The 20,408-nt window shown below is 51.6% G+C and overlaps 1 protein-coding gene across 1 annotated transcript in view; it reads right to left on the bottom strand.

The window, feature by feature from the left end:
- Window positions 1-20,408, bottom strand: part of ZNF469 (zinc finger protein 469) — a 247,373-nt gene that overhangs the window by 161,632 nt on the left and 65,333 nt on the right. The gene's annotated exons all lie outside the window — the stretch shown is intronic.

The raw sequence follows: 20,408 nt of genomic DNA, 5'->3' as shown, positions 1-20,408 counted from the left end.
TCTTGGACTCAGAGTTGTGTAAACCACTCCAACTTTCCAACCGGCCCATAAAATGCAGATATGTAAGAAGTCTTCATCTATAAAATGAAGAATTTGACCCCTTTAAAGGGGTCAAAACAACAACAAAAAGAAATACTCTAGAAGCCTGGACCTCTAGATTTTCCATTCTCATCCTGGCTCAGCTACTTTCCAAGCCATCGGAAATACAGATCTCTCGCTTCGTGTGTGCGTGTGGATCTGTGTCTGCACATTCTGTGAGACAAAGGGGATGAGATTTTGGGGCAATGCTAGCAAAAGGGAAAAAACCTATTATAAAATGCAAACAGAATATGAGCATCAAAACATTTCAGGCAACTTAAAAGTATCCCCCTCCACCCTCAATCAAAATGAAGCAGAACAGTAACGTAACCCTCCACACTAAATTAAACATCCTCAAACAAGCATCTGAGTAAATGATAACCTTGAGATGTAGATTCAAAAACTAACAACAGAAATGGACACACATACATACACACACAAAAACCCCAAGAAATGAAGTAAACACTGTTTGAATTCAAGAAAGAAACAGAAGAAAAAGACAGAACCACATTAAAAATGAAGACTAAATTAAAAGCTACCCCAAAAGGAAATGATTTGAATGAAAATTTATTGAATTTTCATCGAAGAAGAGCAGAAAATCAAACAAGGGGATGAAAATGAGATAAAGTAAAGAAAAAAGCAGAAAGTCACAAAGAAAAAGAGATTGAAATAGAAAGCAGGCAAAAAGAGCTATATGTAATTGGAGTCACTGAAAAGAAAAACTAAGATGCAGTAAAAACCTCTCAGTAACAGAAGACCTGAATCTACTTACCTGGATGCACCTGGTACCTGAGAAATTTCACATAAAATAATGAATCCTGAAGACAGAGCTCAGTGACAGATAAACTCCTCAGGTCCTTTGGGAAAAAATATCAGATAACTTGAAAGGGCTAAATAAATAAACCAGACTAGCACCAGCCAATTTTGTTTAAACAAAGCAAAGCAACTGAAATTCCTCTTACAATAATGGAGAATTCACCTCTGTAAGATTAGCTTCCCACAAATAACATAAGCCCTAGACAAAATATGAAAAAATAATACCTGAAGGACCTGGGGAGCATCTAAAAGCAGGCAGAAAATGGCAGAGTCTACCAGCAGAAAAAGGGAATGACACTGGGTATGTTTAGATTTTTATGGTGTTTTGCTTTGGGGCAAGACCAAATACACAGCTAACATTTTAATAGAAGACATACAATCTTACTGAGTTTTTTTTTTAAAAAAAGCAAAGGACAGTATTTGTAGAGATCAGAGGAAGAAAGAAGGGATGCCAGGAAAAAATAAATAGAAAGAAACCAAAATTCTACATATAAATTCTGCCCAAGTGCTATCTGACATATGAACTATGCATGTGTCTATTTGCTAAGTGAACTGCCTGGTAAAACAGACACACACACAAAATTAACACACATCAAAGGGAAACTACAGAATCTGAAAATTATACAGCAAAATAGTCACATTTAAATATTGAAAAAATTTAAAATACAGACCACACTGGAATTATACAATCAACAGCAGAAAGATAACTTGAAAATCCCAAAATACATGGAGATTAAACAACACATTTTAAATAACACATGGGTCAGAAAAGAAATCTCAAGAGAAATTTTAAAATATTTTGAACTAAATAAAAATGAAAACACAACCTACCAAAATTTGTAGAATGCAGTAAAAGCAGTGCTGGGAGGGAAGTTTATAGCATTGTATGCTTACATTAGTAAAGAAAGAAAGGCCTAAAGATCAATATTCTAGGTTTCTACCTGAGAAAACTAGAAAAAGAAGAGCAAATTAAATCCAAAGTAAGCAGAAGAAAAGGATTACAATCAGTGAAAGGGAAAGCAGGAAATCAATAGAGAAAATCAACACATCAGAAGCTGGCCCTAGAAGTCCAGTGGCTAAGACTCCACGCTTAGACCTCGTCGATGCTGGGACCTGGTCTGATCTCCGGTCAGGGAAGTAGATTCCACGAGCCACAACTAGGAGTTTGTATGCTGTGGATAAAAAGATCCAGAACGCAGTAAATAAAGACCCTGCGTGCCTCAACAAGACACAGCGCAGCCAAGCAAACTAATTAGTTAGTATTAAAAAGCTTGCAGAATACAAAGTTCATATGCCAGAGTCGATCATTTTCCTATACACTACGACACACAAGTGGAATTTGAAATTAAAAACACAGCACCATTTACATTAGCATCCCTAAAACGAAACATTTAGGTAAAAAAAATCTACCAAATATGTATAAGATCTGTGTGAGAAAAACCACAAAACTCTGATGAACAAAATCAAAGAATTAAATAAATGGAAGGATACTCCACAGTCATGGATAGGAAGACTCAATTAATAAGATGTCAGTTTTTCCTGGGTCGAGCTATAGATTTGATGCCATTCCAACTAATCCAAGAAAGTTATTTTTCAGACATGGAAAACCTGATTGTAAAGTTGAGATGGAGAAGCAGAAGACTCAGAGAAGCCAACCCAGTATTGAACGGGAAGAAAAAGTTGACTCTACCCAAATTCATGGCTGGCCATAAAGCCACAGGTATCAAGACAGAGTGGTCCCGGGGGGAAAAAAAAGGAACAGACAAATAGATCAATGAACAAAAGGAAAAGCCCCACGTTAGACCCTATAAATATAAGTAACTGGTCTTTGGTCAAGGAACAAAGGCAACACAATGAAACAAGGGCAGCATCTTCAACAAATGGTGCTGGGACAACTGGACAACCACACGTGAGAGGATGAACCTGGACACACACCTCACACCCTTCAAAAAACTATAAATGGATCACAGACCTAAATGTAAGGTACAAAACCTTCTAGAAGATGATGTAGGAGAAACCTAGATAACCTTGATATAATACCAAAGGCATCATCTAAGAAAGAAATAATAATAGCAGGACTTCATTAAAATTAAGACTTCTCCCATGTGAAAGACCCTGTCAAGAGAAGCTCAAACTGGGAGAACATATTCGCAAAAGATGCATCTGATAAAGGCCTGCTATCCACAATAGACAAGGAACTCTTAAACTCAACAATAAAAAAAACCATTAAAAAAGGAATGAAATAATGCCCTTAGCAGCACATGGATGGACCTAGAGATTGTCATAGTAAATGAAGTAAGTCAGAGAAAGACAAATATCATATGATATCACTTACATGTGGAATCTAAAAACAATGATACAAATGAATTTATTAGCAAAACAGAAATAGACTCACAGACTTTGAAAACAAACTTGTGGTTACCAAAAAGGATAGAGAGGCTAGTGGGGCAGAGATAAATGAGGAATTTGGAATGAACACACACTCTGCTGCTGCTGCTGCTACGTCGCTTCAGTCGTGTCCAACTCTGTGCGACCCCATAGACGGCAGCCCACCAGGCTCCCCCATCCCTGGGATTCTCCAGGCAAGAACACTGGAGTGGGCTGCCATTTCCTTCTCCAATGCATGAAAGCGAAAAGTGAAAGTGAAGTTGCTCAGTCGTGTCCGACCCTCAGCGACCCCATGGACTGCAGCCTACCAGGATCCTCCGCCCATGGGATTTTCCAGGCAAGAGTACTGGAGTGAGGTGCCATTGCCTTCTCTGATACACACTCTACTATATATAAAATAGATAACCAACAAGGACCAGTAAACTGTATCACACAGGGAACTATACTCAAAAACTTGTAATAACCTATAATGAAAAAGAATACATATACACGTATAACTGAATCAGTTTGTTGTACATCTGAAACAATTTTAAGTCAACTATACTTCAATACAAAAGTAGAAATCAAAAACAATGCAATTAAAGAATGGACCAAAGGAATTCCCTAGCCATTCAGTGGTTAGGACCCTGTGCTCTCACTGCCAAGGGCCTGGGTTCAATATCTGATCAGGGAAATAAGATTCCATAAGCCTTGTGGTATTGCCAAAAGAAAACAAAATGGACCAAAGACCTGAACGGACCCCTCACCAAAGAAGACAGTTGGCAAACAAGCGTCTGCAAAGAGGCTCCACATCATATGCCATTAGGGAAACGCAAATTAAAACAGCCATGACACACCTACTAGGATGACCCAGATCCAGAAACTGACAAAACCAAATGCTGGCGGCACGAAGAAACGAGAGCTCTTATTCACTGCTGATCAGAGTGTGACATGGTGCAGCTGCTGTGGAAGGTGGCTTGGTAGTTTCTTACAAAGCTAACGACCCTCTTCTCATATGAACTACCAATTGAGTCCCTTGGTATTTACTCAAAGGAGTTGAAAACTTAGGTCCACATACAAACCTGCACAGGGTTTACAGCAGTTTATTCATAATTGCTAAAGATGGAGTGCAACCAAGGTGTCCTTCAGTAGGTGAAGGTACGAATAAGCTGTGGAAATCCAGACAGTGGAATATTATGTAGTGTTAAAAAGAAATACTCTGTCAAACCTTGAGAAGACATGTAGGAATCTTAAATGCATATTACTAAGGGAAAGAAACCAGTCTGAAAAGAGTGCAGACTAAATGTTTTCAACTCTGTGATGTTCCGCACAAGGCAAAGCTATGGAGACAATGAAAAGATCAGTGGTTGCCAGAGCTTGTGAGGAGGGAGGAGGGACAGGTGGAGTGCAGGGGATTTTTAGGGCAGTGAAACTCCTCTGCGTGAGATATAAAGGTAGATATACATCATTACATGTTTGTCTAGACCCACAGATTGTACAGCCCCAAGAGTCCGTCCTAACGTAGACTCTAGGCTCCAGGTGGTGATGGCGAGTCCATGCAGGGTCATCCTTGGTAAATTCTCAGAATAGACTTCTGTGCAGAGTTTTGTGGGACCCATGTTAGTATTTTTCAAAATTAGAAAAGAGATGGGGTAGTGACTGTCAGATAGAAACAAAAGAACTGAACCGTGTTTCACATGAACAGCGTTTGGGGAGGGCAAGCTCACCCATGTAATTTTGGAGCATCATTCTGATTAAAGACAAAAAGAAATGTAAGCAATATTAAACTCTGGTTAATAGGTTTGTTTTTCACAGTGGTATGGGTTAGCAATTCTGAAACTATGTTCTGTTTATTCTAGGACTGAGCAAATAAGTCAATATGTGGAGGATAATGGAAGCCAGGTTCCTTGCTGTCAGAGGAGGAGCTGTGAGCGTGGAAAACGGGGAGACGAGTCAACTTGGTGTTCAGGCAGAAACATGTGATGGGTGTGCAAACGCTGCAGAGAGGTTCGGGCACAAGTATGTCTCGTGTTGTACGTCTCTCCCCCTGCTCCCTCCTTCTCCCCTTTCCTCCATCCAGCCACTAAGAAGTCCTGGAAGTAGAGGCGCCCCAGCAGCAACAACCACACCCAGCACTGGATCCTGCTTTCCAGATACTCCATTCACCACTAAGGGGAGGCTTCTTGGGGGGAAACGTCAGCTTGAAGCACTGCAAAAGAGGACACCCCAGATGAGCCAGGAATGTCTTTTATGCCAGAAAATAAAGGCATGCTTGAAGAATGATGGGGACATGTCAAGAGGACAGATCTGGGACAAATCTGGGACAACTCGTGCATCCAACTACATCAGTAATGGATTATAACCCACAAATATATAAAAATCCATGAATCCATGCTGAAATGAATAGATAAGTGAAAACACAAGTAAACAGAAGGAAAGATCTCCTCCCATGATTGAATGCCCACTAAGACATGTGCAAGAAACGACAGAATTGCAAGGTCACAGTTTAGGAACTGAACTCCGGTGACATTCAGGACATTCGTATGTTCCCAAAGCATCTCACTGTGTGGTTACCCATGACTATGGGCAAGTGGGCTACAGACCGGCCTTAATGCCCTCAGCTGGAGTGACATCCTACACAGAGCGAGGATCTTTGCAGCTGTGACTGAGCGACTGACCACGAGGTAAAGAGAGCTCCTGGGTGCTGACTGCAGTCCTTTGTGTCCTTTCAAGGAAGCAGAGGCCGCCCTCACACAGAAGAGGAGGTGGCTGTGTGGACTTGGGGCAGAGCCTGGGCGGATGCACCCACAAGCCCAGGGGCACCTGGAGCCCCGGGAGCTGGAGGCGGCAGGAGGGACCGTCCCCTGAATTTCTCACTCTGGCCTTCAGGACTGGGAGGGAAGTAGATTTCTGTGGTTTTGAGACCCTCTGTCTGGGGTACTTTGTTCTGGCAGCTGCAGGAACCTCATACAACTTCTGCTTCTCAGTGGAGGAACCTGGGGTCCCCCTTTACCAGGTGGTCAGTTACCATCACAGTCAGGGGCCACCCAGCGCCTCCGGTCAAGGGTCAGGATGCACTGTGGGGTGCCGCCTGCCTCTCTTGCTGCTGTTCCTGCCGCAGATGCCCAGGGACTCTCAGCTCCAGAGGCACCAGGCAGACCAGCGAGGGTGTCCTGCCTGTCAGCCCCGCAGAGTCCCCGTGTGGGGACAAGACTGACTGAGGCCAAAGGAGGACAAAGAGCCGGACGATATGAGACACTGGCTCTGGGATGGTTCCAGACCAGCAATAAAGGACCAATAAGGGACAACAGGCAGGATCTGAACAACGTCTGCAGATGAGATGTCAATTTTCCGATCTCAAAAGTTGAGCTGTGGTCATGGAAGGGGCTGTCCTTGTACTGAGGAAACACGCTTGAAGTATTTGGGGGTGAAAATAAGTAAATAAAAGAAAAGTTCCGGGCGGCACCCAGACACACGCTCTGTCTTGCTTCCCTGGGTGACACACCTCCCCAGGACACGCGCCCAAGCCCCCTCGCCGGCAGCAGGATCCTTACAGATCTTGGCACCCGGGGCCAGGCACTGCCCCCATCTGCCTCCCACATGTGGGCTGTGGGGACTGGCGCCCATCAGCCACCCTGGTGCCTCCCAACACCCCGGGACCCTCCTCCTCGGAACGTTCCCCAGGCTTGGCTCTGCCACAGACTTTCCTTGGTTTTCAGGCCTCCTTTCCAGATGTGTGTTAAATCCATCATTTTCCTGGCCCATGCACCCTGACACACATCACTCTCCCCTTCCTCGCAGATCAGAAGACCCAGCTTCCTCTTCGCGGTTGGGGAGGACCAGGGCACCCCTGATGCTCTTCTGCATCCTGGCCCGTCACCACTGCCCACCTAGTGGCTCTGCCCGTGGTATGTGGAGGGCGGGGGGCTCTCTGCCTGTGCAGACCTTCTTGGGGAATTCCAGTGTAACTCCAAGGCCCTTTAGTCTACCTTCAGGGTCGCCATGCTAGCGCTCAGCCCGTTAAACTGATGTGAAGAAGATCGCAAGGTGAGTGGTGGAGTGTTAATGGTGTCTGACCAGGGATTAGAAGCCTGAAAATGGTTCTTGAGAAACATCCCAAATGGGGAACTCTGCTTGGCATCCGATGCCCCGGCACGGAGTTGCCCACAACACCTTCTCCGGTGGGGGCAGGGGATGGGCCGCCCCATTCTCCTCGAGGCCACAGGGGTCATCAGGAGGTGCTGAATTTGTGTCAGGAAACCTCCCCACTGCAGTCTGAGGTTATGGATTTGGATATGATTTTCCTCAGTCACCATTTATTTTCTTAAAGTAATGAGCTCCCTCGGATTCTTGTGGCCAAGAGCTTCGAGGATGTCAGGGGTGAAGTTGGGGTGCTGGGGGGGTTGCAGGCTTTGGGCGAGACTGCCTCCAGCAGGACAGGGCAGGGCTCTGCACCCTTGGCGAGCCCTCTGAGTGTGCTCCCCACTTTCCACATTAACTGTCAAGAGCTGGCCCCGCTCCGGTTTCTGTTGGGTACCTGTAGCCCGCAGCCTGCCAGCTTCCTGGACATTAGGAGGCAGATGCCAGCACCCAAGGTGGAACTCCTTTGCTCCACGGTGACCCTCCATTCTCCACGTCGGGCTGGACCAGGTCTGCAGGGTGGCAGTGAGAAGCTGTAGGCTCCTCAAGAAAGGAGCCACAGCACGCCCCACTCCTCACCCACCGGCTTCCGACAACAAGTCCAGTCGAGGGGGGACGGCAGCAGAGACGCCGGACCACCCAAAATGGCTTGACTGCTGCTCTTCAGCACCTGGCACCTGAATCCCTCTGAAAAAGGTCATCCTGGCCTCTTGTCTGGGGGGAATAAAATCCTACAGAAGCTTGCAGCGGAACCACTCTGTCCTCTTCTTTACCAGCCTCCTTCTGGACAGTTTTCTGAGGTGTGAGCAGATGAAGAGAAGCAGGGGGCCGGCGCAGGCCCACAGAACTCTGCTTTGCTCTGGTTCCCACTCTGAGGGGTTCTGATGCACTTCTTAAAAAATGCACCTTACTTCAAAATCCATGTTAGTCACGGGTTGGATTATGTCCCCCAACACACACTGAGGCCCTGGCCCCTACCTGTGACTGTGAACTGGCATGGAGACAGGGTCTCGCAGACGTGAAGCAGTCAAGATGAGGTCGTGGGGTGGACTGTGACCCGAGGACTGGTGTCCTCATTACAAGAGGGGCCTTGGAGATGGAGAGACACAGAGGACGGGCCACAGGAGGACAGGGCAGAGCCTGGAAAGAGGCGGCCACGAGCCAAGGGATGCCTGGAGACCCCAGAAGCGGGAAGAGGCAGGAAGGACCCTCCTCTGAGCCTCCCAAGGAAACTCAGCCGTGCTGACACTCTGGCTTTGGACTTCTGGCTCCAGGACTGCGAGAGGATAGACTTCTGTTGTTTTACCTCTGGTTCATGGTCATTTGCTATGGTGGCACAAAGACCTGCTTAGTTGAGCTGCCGTGAGGATGGGTGACACCATGTAGGTGAGACCCGGGCACACTGGTACCCCTGAGCAGCAGAGGTGGAGGCTCCAGGGCACAGAGGGAGGTGGGTAACCCACAGCAGATCTTTGCGGCAGCCGGGCCAGGTCACACCTGCCTGCCTCCGCCTCCCTCTTGGCTCTGACTCCCAGCATGAGCTCCAACCAACCCCCGGTGGCTGATCAAAACCCCCTTTAGTCTCCGAAGTATCACTCACGCTGCCCTCGCCACAGGGCCCTCTACCCCACCGTGCGAGGCCCGTACAGAGCAGGGCACAGGCCGTATGCCACGGGCCGCACAGGCACAGACCCCGCCAGGGCCATCATTGCATTTGGGCTCCTGGAGCTGAGCCCTCCTGAGCTGCCCCCTACCCCTGCCCTGTCACCAGCCCTGCCCATGCCCCAGAGCTGGCCCAGGGAGATGCCCGCAGGCACACCACGGGGCCACAAGACGTCTGAGCGGGCAGGAGAGTGAAGAAAGACACACACCTGTCGGGGCTGCCCTAGAAGTACAAACTTGGCCGTATTCCCCCAACTTCCTCCCTGGAGCCGCAAAGCCTGTTCTGCGCCCCAAGCCCCAGGTCCAAGAGAAGATGAACCTGAACCTTCAGAGCAGACGGGTCCTGCTGGGTGTCTCCCCTGGGGACGAGGTCTCCAGAAGGATGATGAGACATCACCTGGCCAGTGGCAGGTGACCCAGCCCCCACTCACCCTGCAAGCTGACCTCACTATAGGAACCTCGGGGACTCTGGGCAGGGCTCAATGGGGCTTCCGTGCTTGTATGTGGCTGGTCAGCTGACCCAGGGACCCCCAGATCCTGGGTCCCTTCCATGTGCCCTCACCATGAGGGCGTATGAGACATGATGCCCACTTTACCTCACACTGAATAGATCCAACAGCCAATGCACGTGTGAGTCACTGGGCCCCAGGCACCTGAGCCCCACTAGAAGCTCCCTGAGGCTGCCCTTCCCTGGCCTAGGTATTGTCCTCTGGGGGCACTGAGATGGAAATCACCCGGGAGGGGTACTGCAGGGGCTGCTAGTTTGAGAAGTGGTCTCCTTCTGGCAGAGAAACGAGGGGGAAGGGAGGTACCAGAGGAGGAGGGAGGGCAGAGCCCTCTGGGTGGGCAGGCTGGGTGAGGCCACAGGTTTCGTCAGCCAGGAGCACAGATGTCAGGTCGGGACTCCCATGGCGCCCCGCTCCCCAGCAGCTGTAGCACTTTGGGGGAAATTCTTATTCTTAGCTGTAGCACTTCGGGGGAAATTCTTAGCCTTTCCAAGCCTCAGTTTCCTTATTGGTAAAATGTGGGGCCAATGGCAGTGACCCCGAGAGCCACGCCCACCGTGCCCCCTGGGTGTCACGTGGTGCTCAGGGTCTCCGGGTTCCCCCTGAGATGGGCGCTGTTTTCACCCCACTGCCCAGTCCAAGGGTTGCAAACTTCGGCCCACAGCCATGTCTGACAAGTGACCTGAGACTAGTCTTCAACCCTGCATCTTTAAAGGATTATACATATGTAAAGAAGAAGAAGAAGCTGCAGAGCAAGACTAAGCGACAGTAACATATTTACCACGTGGCCCTTTACAGAAAAGAACAGCTGCCCCAGTCCAGATGTGTGAGCTAGGGCTGAGCGGGCTGGTGGCTGGCTTGGTGTCTACAGACACAGTAGGGACCTGCCCTTCTCTTGCAGGACAGTACTGCCCAGGCCCCTGTCCAAGGACAGTCTTCTTGACCGGCCCAGTCACCTCAATGAACATATCAGACTCACTGTCCCCAAGGCCAGAGCCGCTGGCCCTCATCCTGTACCTGGAGCAGCCAAGGATGGCAGCAGGGGTGTGGCCTGAGGGTGGGCGGACAGTGTCTGAGGAGAGTCGGTGGGAGTGGGCTGAGGGCTATTCATACCCAGCAACTAGGAGACCAGGCTCTCAGAAGACTGGAAATGTGTTTGTTAGGATTTTCCTCCAGAGTCACATCTGGTGCGGCGGCTTTAACAGTGAGACCAGGCAGAGGAAGCTGGCTGCCGGTCACTTGTCCAGACTGCCCTCCCCTGGCTGTGCTGTGACATCTAGCCCACGGCCACACAGATGACAGGCGCAGGCGCAGAGCAGAGGTGCTGCCAGCCGCTCAGAAGCTCTTCCTTGTGTCACACATCACGCGTCCAGTGACGGGAGAGGGTCGGGCTCCCGCAAAGCTCAGCTGGGGGAGGGGCGGTGAGCAAGTGGGCGCTCTCTTCCCACTGCTGTCTTTCAGTTCTGGTGACGGGGGCAGGTGGCCACCCTCTGCATGGGAGAGTGAGCACAAAGGTTTCTTAGTTCTCCCAGGCTCTAGGGAAGGCTTCTTGTCCAAGCCCACAGGCAGTGCCTGACACAAAGTTGTCCCTCTTCCCGGGACTGCCTTGGAGAACCAGGCACGCGCCTACCGAGCCTGCGTCCCAGATACCACCTCCTCCAGGAAGCCTGCCAGGACTTGATGGTGCACCACTGTGTGCTCACCCCACTACAGCACGAGTGTCCCTTTCAGCCACCTGTCATCCTCCCCACAGTTGGAGACACCTCCCTTTGATGGCTGACTGTCCCCACTGCTGGCAGATGGGCCCCCGGGGAACTGGGGGAAGAGAGTGGCAAGAACGACAGAGCCGGGCAGAGGTGAGCCTCGTGTGTCCACCGTCTTGGACTCAGAGGCAAGCCTCGGGTGTGCACCATCTTAAACTCAGAACCAGGGAGAAGCCTCTAGGGGCTGCGGGGACGGGAAACCTCCCCAGAGAGTCAGCCTGGCCCTCACACCTCTTGACTTTTCCACCAGAGAAATGTGAGGACTCGGAGGGTTGCTCTTGGCAACCAAGAACAAGCCTGGACCCCTGTGCTGGCAGGCTCCTCACCCACGCAGACCCCAGGGCCACACAGCTCCTCGCCTGTTCCCTACGGAGGCAGCTTTCCAGGTTCCGTGAAGTAATTCAGGAAGGACAGGATGACTGAAGAGTTTCTGGGGCCTTGTGGCCACGCTCTGCCCACCTTCCCAGGCCTTGCTGGGGGCCACCCTCACCCAGACACCCCAACCGCAGTGCCATTCGTGGGACGCGGGAGCCCTGACACCAGATCTTGCTTTGCTGCAACAATCCAGGTGGTCCAGGCTGGCTGATTCTTGAGAAAATGAGGGCCTCGCACTGAAGAGTGTCCAAGGAGAGCCGCCGGAGCAAGCATGCCTTTCCTCCTCAGCAGCCGGCACCAGAGGCTGGAGACGGCCACGCCCATCCGCACCCCCTCAGCGTCCTTGGAGGCCTGAGTGGGGCGGGACCCTTCCATGCCAGCCCACTCCCCCTACAGAAGATGACGGCCGCTGAGTGCTGATCTGCTCTCATCTGTCAGATGCTTGCCCAGTGTTAGCTGGCATTTTCCTCTGAAAGCACCTCTTTTATAATGAAAGGCCTCATCTTTGGATGCTCCACTGTCCACTGTCATCTGGGCCTGTTGGCCTGGGCTGTCAGGTGTGGGGACCCTGGGGAGGCTTCTGGGGACAAGCTCACAGATGCGGAGCTGCCCGGGCAGCAGCATTCCTGGTAAGTGGAAGGAGCGCTGAGCAGGGGAGGGTTTCTCTTCCCAGCCGTGTGCGTGCACCACCCCGAGCTGATGTCTACGGATCTGAGCCACAGGCTTGTCATCATCGCACCTGCGCTTCACAGCAGTGTGAGAAGCAGGCACAGCCATGACCCTATTCTTAGGAGACCAAGACTCGGCTAGGCTTGGGAACTGGGCCTGGCCCACAGAACCACTACTTAACAAAGCCAGAGTTCACAGTTCGTCACCTGTCCATCAAGACACCTGTTTGTCGGTCCCACTCTCAAATACACATGGATCCGGCCATTTCTTCCCTCCTCTTGTGTTTCTACCTGTGCCCAAGCCACGGGGACCTGGACTGTATATTGTGGCCACCTCGAGCCACAAGTGCTATTCAAGCTGAATTTAAAATCCAGTTCCTTGATTGCACAAAACGTATCTCAGGTGATCCAGAGGCAAGTGTGAGTGGTGGCCACTGTAATAGTGCAGGAAGCTCTGCGTGAAGTGCTACTGGACGATGCCAGTCTGGACTGCCGCTGTCACCCCAACTGGTCCCACTGCTTCCGCATCTGAACCCCAGCCCAGCCTGCCCTCCACCAGCAGCCAGAGGAGCCTCCAAGCACAGAGGTAGAGACCCAGTGGACCAGCACCTGCTTGGGTCTCTGCTCTAGTGTCACCCGCCAGAGGCTGCCCAGACTTCTCCACCTGAAGTAGCGTCCCATGCCATCTCTACCCTTTAAGCACACAATGGAATATATCTTACTCATGGCCACTTCCATCTGTTCTGTCCCCAGAACTCAGGACAGAGCAGGCGCTCACTAAGCACTTTTTGAATGAATGGAGGCACTCGCTCTATCTAGCTCTGATCCCCATGGTGGTTTTACTATAAGAAATGCTGCAAAATGCATTGACACTTTTCTGTTCAAAAGGTGGAGCATCATTCCCTTCCCTTCAGCATGGGCTGGGTTTAGAGACTCACCTCTAATGAACAGAGGTTGTGGACACGACAGTCTGTGACTTCTGAGGTCAACAGGTACCATCTTGCTTCCCGATTCATGACTCTGGGGAGCGTCAGCTGCCAGGTTGTGAGGAAGCTTAAGTAGCCCACTGGGGATGTCCATACGACAGGTGATCAAGGCCCCTGAGTGACTTTTCCAGGTGTGAGCTTGGAGGTGGACCCTCCAGGCCTGGCAGGCCTTTGGGTGACCGCAGCCCAAGGCAACATCTTGACTGAGAGGCTGTGAAGCCAGCATTGCCCTGCCAAGGTGCTCTCAGATTCCAGGGCAGAAACTCTGAGATGGTGCTCAGTTGCTGTAGCTCGGGGTCATTTGTTACACAGCAGTGATGACTAACATGGTGGGAATGGGCTTTCTCTGAAACGTCAGCCCAGGACTTCGGCCCACAAGCCCTTGGGAAAGACACCTGCTCTGTTTGTGCCTTGAGTCCCGTGTGACACACACTGATAGAGCACCAACTGTGCACCTGGCACTGAGACCTGAAGGATGAGCATCTAGAGGGTGGGCTGGGTGAGGCATTCTCTCTGGCCTCTGCTCTGCAGCCCCTCTGTAAAGAAGACAGGACTCCCAAGGCCAGGGCTGGTTCAGGCCACTGTCCACTCCCCCAGAACAGTTCACCCAAAGGTCTCGAGACAGGAAGCAGCCAGCTTCCCCACTGGGACCCCTGGGAGTGCCGGCCAAGGCCAGTAAATCACGACCAATCAGGCAGCAGCCACAAGGCTCAAAGACTGCCAGAGACAAAAACCCACAGACAAATGATGAACAAGACATTTCTGCTCTGGAAACCCATGTGGACCATGACCCAGACGAGAAGGAACTGGTTGTTCAGAGTGAGACGTCCCACTGGAAGTACAGGCAGGGCTGATGGTCATGGGGGCCTCGTGGCCCCTGGATCTGGAGGGGCAGGGCCTTCCCTTCCTGCTGCATGGCCTGGGGCACTTGGCTGCCCTCTCTCAGCCTCGCTTTCCAGTTTAGGACGGGCAGTGACCCAGGGTGTGAAGGGCTATGGGAGGACCCAGGAAGAGAGCGAGCATGAGACAGGGCCCGGGTCCACAGCCCATGTGCCCTCGGGCATCTGTGCAGCTGACTCTCAGTGGACACTGCCCCACTGACACCACCTCCTCCTGCTCAAGCCCTGTGGCAGAACCAGGCTCCCCCATCACTTGAGCGGGCCGGCCCTTCCTTCTGAGACTCACTGACACTGCCCTACTCAGAGCCAGCCCCTCCCCAGACTGAAAGGGTACAGCCGGCCTCAGAGGCACTAACGTCCCAGGTGAATAACAGACTGTTGCTGATTCGGCCCGAGGCCTTGGGAGATGCTGCCGATGGTGCCATGGCCTCCCCTGGGCAGGAGACAGTTTCAGTTTCCCAAATCAATTGCCACGCAACCAGTTATCTGCCCGTCAAATCATCTCTTTGGAGCTCCATCCCACCTTACCAAACCCATGGAGGATGCCCTTGACTGGTTTACTCAGAATATAAATCACTCAGGAAGAGATTTCTGCTTTGATAGCTCAGGGCACGAAAACCAATAAGACGGTCATCAGGCCCTTTCTTCCTGCCCGCAGCTCTGCTCTCGTTTATGCCTCTGTGATGCCCCAAAGGCCCTGAGCAATCGTCTGTCACTACTCTTTCTCTAAATGAAATTCCACATGCCATCATTTCTTGGATTCACCCACTTGGTGAGGACTATCTCCAGTTGAGCGGCAGGCCCTGACAATGTGCCAGGGATGCCCCTAAAGAAGGCCTGGCTTCCAGAATCAATCTTCAGCCTCATTCCTGGAGCAGGGTGGGCAGCCACCACAGCCTCCAAATCCACTCCTGACCAGCTCTTGACCTCCAGAAAACCCTCACACCCAGAGTCTCCTATCAAACTATCAGTGGGAATTAAGTCATGGGTGTTCAAACAAAGCTCACTGTGGCCCCAAACCAGCATGGGTTGTAGTCCAGCCTCAGGCCCCACACTGCTCGAGGACAGGGAGGCAGGCCCTGCTGCCTGCCTGGCTTCCTCTAGCTTCCTCAGGGCCGGGGGATTTGTTTGTATACACTGCAGAAGTTCACACTCATCTGAAAGCATGTCCATACACACGTTATTTATTGCCGAGATCTGTGTGTGATTACAACGCAGCCCAGCTGTGTTCTGAGAATAGACAGTTTATAGCCAGATCGCCACGCCTCAAAGCCCAGGCCCCTCATTCAAACTGTCCGCCCACTGGGGCTCAGAGGGATGTATGTCCAGTGGGAAGCAGTGGGATCTCTGAGGAGGCCTTCCGTGAGTGTCCTCCATCACCTGGCTCCCCCTGACTCCTGAAACCCGATGCGGCCTCATCCCTGTCCCGCGTTTTTCCAAGGACTATACAACAGGATGTTACCACTCAGCCTTACTGTCCTGGCACCAGAAAGCTGGATTTATGCGAGTCTACTGAAATGTTGACAAACCGCTGTGCTGGAAAATAAAAAGGGCTTCAATCTGCCTCAGAACAAATCACAGCAGGTCAGGGGAGGAGTGGAGATGGCCTGAATGCACAGGCCTGCCCTAAGTCCCTCAGAGGCCACGTGGTGAGGCCTCCCTCCCCAGCAGGACACAAGTGCTTTCAGACGCCGGCCGAACACCTGGTACCCAAGGCCACCAGGCCTGAAGCCGCATGGGTCCTGTGGGGAGATGACAAGTTAGCACAGACCGGCTCTTCCTCATCCTGCTGCCCAGCACATGCAGAGAAACTGACCTCTTTCCAGTCTTGGGACAAACCCGACTGGTGTCCCAGGTCAGCTCCCTCCCTTCTCAGGGCTGGAACAGCTGAGGTGGCTAAGAGTGAGTTCCTGGTTCTGGCCACTTTGGTGCCATCTGCTGGTCATGTGACCTGGGCAAGTGTCTTCATCTCTGAGTCCCTGGTGTTTCATTTGGAAGAGGAAGATAATCAATAACCCCAACGTTGTGGATTTGTGAGGGGAAATAACCAGGTAATCAAGGTCAAGAGCTTGAAAGAGTGACTGGACCAAAGTCCATGCTTTATAGGTGTTGAATATCGTGCTCCTCATCACTACCACCACCATCATCACCACTATCATCACCACCATCACCATCAACATCAACAACCATTATCACCACCATCATCATCACCACCACCACCACCACCATCAACACCATCATCAACCCCATCACCACCACCATCATCACCACTATCATCACCACCATCACCATCAACATCAACAACCATTATCACCACCATCATCATCACCACCACCACCACCACCATCAACACCATCATCAACCCCATCACCACCACCATCATCACCATCAACACCATCATCAACCCCATCACCACCACCATCATCACCACCATCATCACCACCATCACCATCAATACCAACAACCATTAGCACCACCATCATCATCACCACCACCACCACCACCACCATCACCATCATCAACCCCATCACCACCACCATCATCACCATCAACACCATCATCAACCCCATCACCACCACCATCATCACCATCAACACCATCATCAACTCCATCACCACCACCACCACCATCAACACCATCATCAACCCCATCACCACCACCATCATCACCATCAACACCATCATCAACTCCATCACCACCACCACCACCACCAACACCATCATCAACTCCATCACCACCACCATCATCACTGTCACCACCATCACCATCACCATGAGCACCATGACCACTAACACCATCCTTATCATCATCATCATCACCATGGTCACCATCATCATGACCACATGTAACTGCCTTCCAAGGGCGCACCTTCAAATATCCCACTGGGGGTCAAGACTTCAACACATGAATTTTGGGAGAATGTAAACATTCAGTTCATAAAAGGCAGGCTTGAGAGAGGCACCTGAACTCTCCACCTAGCCAGAAGACCCCCATAAAACTGACCAGCAACTCACCACCAAACACAAACACAATCATTACTTCCCATCTTCCTATATTCCTAGAGAGCAGAAAGCATTATTCCTTTAAAAATTCTCAACAGAGTCACCATGTCTTGGTGTTTGGACACTAAAGACAGATAGATGAATGGATGAATGAAGGAACGAGGTCCATCACTTTTCTCCCAGGGGAAATGTGGTGGAATTCTGACTTTTGCCCCAATATACACCTCTTCTTTCTCTTCTCCTGCAACTTCTTTCTCCTCCCCTATTCTTGTTTACTCATCTCTCTTGGCACTTTCTTTCTCTCTTCTGTGACCAAACGAAGAAAAATAAATACATTGAAAAAGCATTCAAAGTATCTTCAGATGTGTCTTGTCAATTAATCTTCCCGAAGCATTTGGGGTGGTGATGTCATTACCCTGTTTGCCAGGAGTCAAACAAGGTCACAATGTCAAGGCAGCTTGTGATCTCAAATCCAGATTTTCAGACCCCAAATCCAGAGTCCATCCATTTGCAGGATGCAGTCTGGTCTGTTCATGGCAGACCCCTGTCCCACCTAGAACCTGGGCAACTTTGTGCTCTCCAGAAAGAAGCTGGCCTGGTGCCTGCAGATGTGGACGACACTACAGGAACAGCTAAGGACACAAGGGATGCGCTGGGGCCTTGGGGCCTCTGGGGAGGTGCTGGGCAACCCTAGCTTTGCCCACTTCCATGCCTCTCACCTGAGATGATGGATGTCCTGAGGGTCGAGCAGTATCCACTGGGCCTTGGGCCTTGGTGGACCCTTCAGGCCCCTCCATCATGGTTTGCCTGCCTAGAACCCCTCTTATTTAGCCTGTTGTTCCCCACAGCAAGAGTCCATCCGAGGCCAAGTGTTGAAGTCCTGGGGGAGCACCCCTCAGGGCCTCAGCCTCTGTAGCTCTCAGGGCTGGTTGAGGTTTGTGGACATCAATCCCGCTGGGGACTTGGTAACTTTGAACAGATATTCTTTCAAAACAGCAAGTACCTCTGGAAGGCAGTTCCGACACAGACTGCCTCTGTACAGCTGGCATTCTTTCTTCCTGTTTGTAACTTTCAAGCTCTTCCTCAGGTGGCCTCCCAAACACTGCTCTACCGGTCTAAGGGCATCAAGAGCCTCAGAGGGATCAGGACAGGAGCCCCCAGGGGGATCAGGACAGGAGCCCCCAGGGGAATCAGGACAGGAGCCCTCAGGGGAATCAGGACAGGAGCCCCCAGGGGTTCACAGTCAGGTGGAGAAAAGAACTCCAAGCAAAAGTCAATGACCTCTCAGGTAGCTGGAGCCAGGGCCATGCTCACTACCTTGGGTCCACAGTGATGGTCTTCCCAGCAACAACACACATGATCATCTTAGGACCCCGCGTCCACACTTAGGTCCAGGCCCCAGCCATGACAGATGGAACGCTCCCCTGGCAGCAGCAGACAGCCCCACACATCTTCCTGCCCTTGACAGTCTCTGGACCCATGCCAATTGGCCATCCTCAGCCCTCCCACTCGGCAGGACAGCACCAGTGACACGCTGTGCTGTACTTGGCGTGAACCCTGACATGATGAAGGATGAGTTGGACACCAGCAGCCACACTGATGCCAAACGAACTGATTTCACAACACAAGGGCGATCTGCCAGGGCACCCCCACCCCAAGTGAGGAGGGTGCTGGCCCCTCGTCCTCATGGTAGGGTGGGGCAGAGGGGAGGGGCAGGGACAGCACGATGGTGGGTCTATGCTCAGTGATAACACACCGACCTCCGGCAACAACCCGAGGGTGATCCGTGCCCACCTGGAAGGCCTGCTACAACAGCTAGAAGGGCATAGAGACCCTGCAGGGGAAGCTGGAATCCAGAGAGCATCCTGGTTAGAACACACACTGTGCACGGCCCGTGGGACCAGGCAGGCTCCTGACAAGGAGCAGAGGCAGTCATGGGCCTGGCTGAGTGGCTGGACTTCCAGCCTGAGTTTTGGGGTCTCTAGGGTCCCACCTGCACAGCAGGATAATGAGCCAGGCCTGCGGGGGTAGGGGTGCCATGTGAATGGAAAGGTAGCCTCGAACCTTGTTCCCACCACTCTCTGGAGCCTGCAGAGCTGCCAGGCACTCTAGCCCTGGTGTTCAGGGTGCTCATTACATGAGAGAAGATGACATAGTGGAACAGAAATGCAGACCTTAAACCAACACACTTATCTTGTGGGTAAGCAACATGGGGCGACCTCAGGACATTCAGAGACCTGGGTTTGAATGTGAGCCCTGGCCTTCCAGCTGTGGGACCTGAGTCTGGGGTCACTGTTTGGAAAACAGTGACCCCAGTAACTGCCATGCAGGACTACAAGCCCCATTGTTCCCCGTCCTATTCCATACCTACGGTCACAGCATGGGACCCGAGGTGGGCAGGGACTGAGGGGGTGTGGGGAGGACGCAGGCCCTCCTGTATTCACAGTGGCTGAGAGGGGGCACGGCTGCACTGCAAGGGCAAGATGGTCCTCCCCGGAGACTCTGGGCAACAGTCCAAGGGACCCAGACCGCGCTCACTCAGGACAGCCTGAACCTGGCACCTGTGGTGAGCCCCCAGAGCATCTGGGGGAACCCACAGGCTCTGCAATCCTACCCTTGGCCCCCTTTGCGGGAAAGGGCTGGCATTTGAGAGCTCGTCTGGAACCTGAGGCCCTTCTAACTCAACAGCACATGAAGACACAGAAAAGAAATTGTCAGTTAAGAAGAGACTTCCGAAAGGCACAGCATGCGTTCTTTGAGCTCACACCCTACCCTGCCGCCTGCTGCTGGGTGTCCTTGGACAGGTTGCCTAACCGCTCTGAGCCTCTGTGTCCTCAGGAGGGGGAGGGCCACACTCCTCGGTGTGACTGAGGACTGGAGAGCAGAGTCTGATGCTCGGTAGACACTCCCTCCTGTGTGTATCCGCAGGCCCGAACGCCCACGCACGGCACAGTGCTGAGTGTGCAGACAGCGGGGGCTTTTCCCTGTAAAGTTCAGGATGTCCCTGGTGTCAGGGAGAAAGTTGGGCTGACTGCAGACCTGTGGTGCATCTTTCATTTTTTTTTCCCAGTGCACATTTGATGTGGTTACTGGAGTCTTAAATGTTTATAGCTGTTTGCAAACGAGCTTCTGTCCCACACTCAGGA

Source organism: Bubalus bubalis, chromosome 18 (genome assembly GCF_019923935.1).
Source record: "Bubalus bubalis isolate 160015118507 breed Murrah chromosome 18, NDDB_SH_1, whole genome shotgun sequence".
Taxonomy (NCBI): Eukaryota; Metazoa; Chordata; class Mammalia; order Artiodactyla; family Bovidae; genus Bubalus; species Bubalus bubalis.
The sequence above is the reverse complement of the archived record's forward strand: the minus strand, read 5'-3'. Positions and strand labels throughout refer to the sequence as shown.